This window comes from Myotis davidii, unplaced genomic scaffold (assembly GCF_000327345.1).
Source record: "Myotis davidii unplaced genomic scaffold, ASM32734v1 scaffold1295, whole genome shotgun sequence".
In the NCBI taxonomy this organism is placed as follows: domain Eukaryota; kingdom Metazoa; phylum Chordata; class Mammalia; order Chiroptera; family Vespertilionidae; genus Myotis; species Myotis davidii.
Genome location: NW_006286591.1, coordinates 3,049 through 8,926, shown reverse-complemented (window position 1 = coordinate 8,926; position 5,878 = coordinate 3,049). Strand labels below are relative to the sequence as shown.

Sequence of the window (5,878 nt, the reverse complement as noted above, 5' to 3'; positions counted from 1 at the left end):
GTCTGGGCCCCCAGAGACTCGCCTGGAACCGGAGTTCAGAGCAGTTGGGAGCTTGTGTCTCCCTCCCCATTGAAAAAGACAACCGTGTCCTCAGTTGCCAGTCCTTTCCACGTGCGCCTCCGTACCTCTGCACTTTACTTCCGCACCTCCGTACCTCTGCACTTTACCTCCGCACCTCCTCTGAGTCTCAGTGTGCTTTTCTCTTTCTTTCTATTTGTAGAATTTCCACTCAGCTAGCTTTCCTGTGGTTCTGGACGATGTCCATTTTGTCTTTTAGTTGTATTTTTGAAGTGGTTGTGCGAGGCAGCAATTTCTGGTGTTTACCTATACCACCATCTTAGTTTCTCCTCAGTTGTGTTTTGATTTGCATTTCTCCAATGATTAATGATGTTGAACATCTTTTTATGTGCTTGTTGGCATCTATAAATCTTCTTTAGAGAAATGTCTGTTCCAGTCCTGTGCTTACTTTTTAATTGGGTTGTCATTTTGTTAAGTTATGAGTTCTTCATATATTCTGGATACTAGACCCATATCACATATATGATTTATAAATATCCCATTCTGTAGATTGTCTTTTTATTTTTGTCAGAGTGTCCTTTGAGACACAATTTTTTATTTTATTTTTTTATTTTGAGGAAGCCTAATTTACTTGGTTTTCTTCTCTTGCTTGTGCTTTTGTTATCACTGCAAAGATTCTATTCAAAAATCCAAGGTTAGGAAGATTTGCCCTTATGTTTTCTTCTAAGAATTTTATAGTTTCAGCTCTTATACTTAGGTTCTACATCCTTTTGATTTTGTTCTTTGTTTAAATCATTGCTACTGGATTAGTTCAGTGCCGCCCATAAACTGGGGTCTTAATTTACTTAGGTAAATTGTCCTCACATTGGTTTCTGCAAATTTCAGAGGGAGAATTTTTGGGATTTCATAGGAGAATCTATTCCCATATAGAATCCTTTATGGTTCCATAAACATCACTTTATTTTTATTTTTTAAATATATTTTTATTGATTTCAAAGAGGGAGGAGAGGGGGAGAGAGAGATAGAAACACCAATGATGAGAGAGAATCATTCATTGGCTACCTCCTGCATGACCCACCTGGGGATTGAGCCTGCAACCTGGGCATGTGCACCAACCGAAATCGAACCCATGACCTCCTGGTTCACAGGTCAACGTTCAGCCATTGAGCTATGCCGGCTTGGCCATAAACACCACTTTATATACATTATGTACATAAAACACCTCTAAAACAACAAAAACAAATATATACATAAAATCAATCACCTCAACCTTTTTCTTCTAACATTAAGAATTCTAAATGCACTTCTACAGCCTTTTTACCTTCTCAAGCAGGTAGACAAACTTGCACATGACACTCAATGGTAGTAGAGAGCAGAATTAAAGAGACAGGCCCCTTCCTTTTATTGGCCAGTTGAGCCGATGATCTTTCAGTAGGTTTCTACATAGGAGAACTTAATAAATACTGTCAGAAGAACAACATAGATGTTAATTATCGTGAAGTGTCTAAGACAGGACCGCCACATGACTTAAGGTAAGATTCTACTTAGAAAAAGGATATATACCTATAAAATATAAACTAGGGGAATGAAACTCTGGCATAATTTTGAGGTCAATACTTAGAGCAAAGTTGCCACAGACTTCTGTGAGAGAGTCCTCTTGGTATGAAATTGTAACTTTGGAGGACTCTGGAGAAAAGAAGAGGGTATAAGCTTTCCCATGCTTCAAGATGATGTGCTATTATGCTGTTTGGAGGTCACTGCTTAAATATTGAACATATGTCAAAACTTTCAAAGGTGTAAGTGAACCAAAGGTTTTTGTCCTTTCCTTCACTGTTTTGTTTTTAAAAAAATAAATAAAAGATACTGATTTATTGCAGAGAAAAAAAACACACCTTCAAAGATAGACATAAGAGGAAGTGGTGGTTGGATACTTGTCTCTTGATAATGCATGAGTTTCTTAATGTTTTGTGAATATTTTCTTTGTAATCAGGTTTACAATTCAAGTTATAGTAGATGGGAGAGAATTTCCAGAAGCTAAAGGCAGATCAAAGAAGGAAGCAAAAAATGCTGCAGCAAAATTAACTCTTGAAATACTTAAAGAAGAACGGGTGAGTAATTGCCTTTTTTCCCCTAGTGAAAAGGGACTCACAATCCATAATAATAAAAGGCTAATATGTAAATGGTCGTCACATCCTCATGCCATAACGATTATTGATCAGCAGGAGGCTGCATCCACTCCCAGTGCTGGCTGAGGATGTGACTGACGCCGCGTCCCTGCCCAGTGCTGCAGTGACGTGACTTGCCAGTGGGTGTGAGTATTGTCATTGGGGGTGCGGCCGGCAGGGTCTGGGTCTTGTGCAATTTCGTGGCATGCCCAGCTGTGCGGGGACTTGACTCTGGATCCCAAGGCGCAACCCAGACTCTGATAGGGAGGAGTAGAGAACCAGATGCCCGCACCCAGGACCCACACAGCAGAGCGGCGGGAGCCCCATCACTCACGGAATCGGCTGTTGGTCAGCTTGCTAGTGTTCTTTAATCTCTGAAATTTCTAGTATAGAGAAAGGGCAAATAGCAATCCTATATAATAAAGAGGTAATATGCAAATTAAACCTCACACCGTAATGCTGTCACAAGATGGCAGCACACACAGCTGGAGAGGGGTCGGCTGGGGAGGGCAGATCCCGACTATTGAACCACACCGTGGTTCCCGTGGCTGCGCTTGGGTGCAGATCCCGACTATTGCTCCGCGCAGCTTCCCCAGAGTTCCCTCAGCCCCACCGGGGGGCAGTTCCTGGCTGCTGCTCCCCGTAGCTTCCACCGGGGTTATCAGGCCAACAGGGGAGGGCAGTTGGCCATCAGGCTGGCAGGGGAGGGCAGTTGGGGGCTATTGGGCCGGCAGAGGCGGACAGTTGGGGGTGATCGGACCAGAAGGGGAGCAGTTTGGTGTCAATCAGGCCAGCAGGGGAGCAGTTAGGGGGTGATTAGGCTGGCAGGCAGAAGCGGTTGGGGGCAATCAGGCAGGCAGGAGCCAGGTGAGAGGGATGTCCGACTGTTGGGATCAGGCCTAAACTGGCAGTCAGACATCCCCCAAAGGTTCCCAGATTGGAGAGGGTGCAGGCCGGGCTGAGGGACATCCCCCTCCCCAGTGCACGAATTTCGTGCCCCAGGCCTCTAATTATTAAAATATTTCCTCTAACTAATTCCCTTTTAATGTGCACGAATTTCATGCACTGGACCTCTAGTGAAGCTATAAAAGGAAAATTGGGTGTTTCTTTTTCTATTGTTAAAATGTATTCTTGTGGGATTTTTATATTCTTGTGGAAGGTATATGTTTCCACATGTCTCAAAGTAATAGAGTAGTATGGGAATATGTAAAATCTACCTTGTCTTTCTGATGGCACCTTTAGTAATTTTGTTAGAAAAAAGAATACAGAGTCCTGGCTGTTAGTGGATAGAGCAGCCGTGGGCAAACTACGGCCTGCGGGCTGGATCTGGCCCGTTTGAAATGAATAAAACTAAAAAAAAAAAAAAAGACCGTACCCTTCTATGTAATGATGTTTACTTTGAATTTATATTAGTTCACACAAACACTCCATCCATGCTTTTGTTCCGGCCCTCCGGTCCAGTTTAAGAACCCATTGTGGCCCTCAAGTCAAAAAGTTTGCCCACCCCTGGGATAGAGTGTAAACAGACCACTGAAGGGTCTAGGGAAGTGATAGCAAACCTTTTGAGCTCGGCATGTCAGCATTTTGAAAAACCCTAACTTAACTCTGGCTCTGTGTCACATATAGAAATTTTTTGATATTTGCAACCATAGTAAAACAAAGATTTATATTTTTGATATTTATTTTATATATTTAAATGCCATTTAACATAGAAAAATCAATCAAAAAAATGAGTTCGCGTGTCACCTCTGACACATGTGTCATAGGTTCGCCATCACTGGTCTAGGGTTTGATTCCAGGTCAAGGGCACATACCTGGGATTTGAGTTCAGGGAGACGTGCAGGAGGCAACCCAGTGGATGTGCCCTTCTCATAAGGATGTTTTTCTTTCTCCTCCACTCTCTTTCTCCCCATCCCAACTTCCTCCTTTACACTCACTCTGAAAAGCAATGGAAAAAATGCCCTCAGGAGAGAATTCACAACAACAAAAAAGAAAAATAAAATACAGAGTTAAATCTTTGTTGTCATCTATATTAAACAAGATTTTTTTATTCTTTGCAGGAAGCTAGTCCTTTATCCCTGCCGACAACAGATACTTCCGATGATTTGTCTAGTGAGAATTTCATAGGACGTCTTGATAGGATTGCCCAAAAGGAAAGACTCTCTGTAAATTATGAACAAAGAAGTGAATTGAACCCCAGTGGAACCGGAAGGTGAGATGAAGTCGGGCTTTTCCTTCCATTTCATTGTACCTAAGCAATAGAATGAGCTTATTTCTATGTCTAATTTTCCAGAAATGTTTGTCCTTTTTGTACATTTTGTATGGAAGGTTTTATAGGACTTACACACAATTGGACGGCTTTGTAATTAAAATGTTAAAGTACTTCAATGCTGAAAGTTTGGAACCCATCTAGCATAATTGATCAAATCTGGACAATCCTTTATTTCTGAGGCCTCTCTGGATGGTTTAATCTGCAGGACACCTAGGAGTGTCCTGCTTGCAGGATGCAGGGATCTTTCCAGCCCTGAGGTCATAAGTGGGAGTGAGTGGCAGCGTGAGGACGGCCCTGCCACACGATGAGCTGTCTGTCCAAGTGCTCATCTTTCATATTTGTTTAAATGGTGTCCCTCTGAACATAGATACAATGTATTAGGAGGAATAGTATTTCGTCCTAGACTATGAGGAGACCAGGATTTGAGATAATATGATGAGGGGGACAGACTAAGAGTTTCAGTTACTGAAAATGTCACCAGTGAGCTAAGACTTAAGTGAGGATAAAGAATGGAATGGGCCATAGCTGGTTGGCTCAGTGGATAGAGCGTCAGGCTGTGGACTGAAGTGTGCCAGGTTCCAGTCCAGTCAAGGGCACATAGCCTCTTCATGGCAGAAAGAGGCAGAAGGAAGAAGTAAACTAGAAGACTGGTCAGATTAAAGAGGCACTGGGCCCTGACCGTGTTGGCTCAGTGGATAGAGCGTCAGGCTGTGGACTGAAGTGTGCCAGGTTCCAGTCCAGTCAAGGGCACATGCCTGGGTTGCAGGCTCAATCCCCAGGAGAGGGTCTGCAGGAGGCAACCCAGCAATGGTTCTCTCTCATTATTGATGTTTCTATCTCTCTCTCTCCCTCTCCCTTCCTCTCTGAAATCAATTAAAAAAATATATAAAAAAGAAGGGACTGGAACTGAGAAAAACAAACCAATGAGCATGAGGGAGATTGTTTCTCAGCTACAACCAGTCAGTTAACTGAGAGAACAAAATCTAAATGCAAATACCCCAAATAATCACTTTAGGATACTGTTCTCTGAATTGATGGAGCTATTCATGTTTGTCTTTTTACTCCCATGGCTTTTAGGCCAGAAAAGGAAGAGAAAAATGTGATGGTATGAAATAGTCAAAAGTGAATTCTGTGGGTCAGGCTCATAAATTATTTTACTTTTCCTTAGCTTACCTGTTTGTTTGCTATGAATTAGGTACTCTAACATTAGATTCCTAAAAGACAGAAGTCTTCTTAGGAGGTTCCTGGGAAAAATAGGAACTATAGAAGCGATGAAGTCACTTAGCTAACCCCCTAATTCATTCTCCCTTTAGGACCTAGAGGAGAAGTCTCACACTGGTTAGCTGTATTTCCCTCTCTAGTAAATAATATTGGAATAATTTTGTGGTAATCTGTAGTTACTCCATGATACTTACCATGTGCA

At 42.2% G+C, this 5,878-nt stretch overlaps 1 long non-coding RNA gene across 1 annotated transcript; it reads left to right on the top strand.

Annotated features, from left to right (window-relative positions):
• Window positions 1–1,440: 1,440 nt before the first annotated feature.
• Window positions 1,441–4,406, top strand: LOC102773885. The gene is made up of 3 exons (XR_435365.2): window positions 1,441–1,550; window positions 2,009–2,126; window positions 4,244–4,406. It is a non-coding gene; the product is annotated as an uncharacterized LOC102773885 (long non-coding RNA).
• Window positions 4,407–5,878: the final 1,472 nt, after the last annotated feature.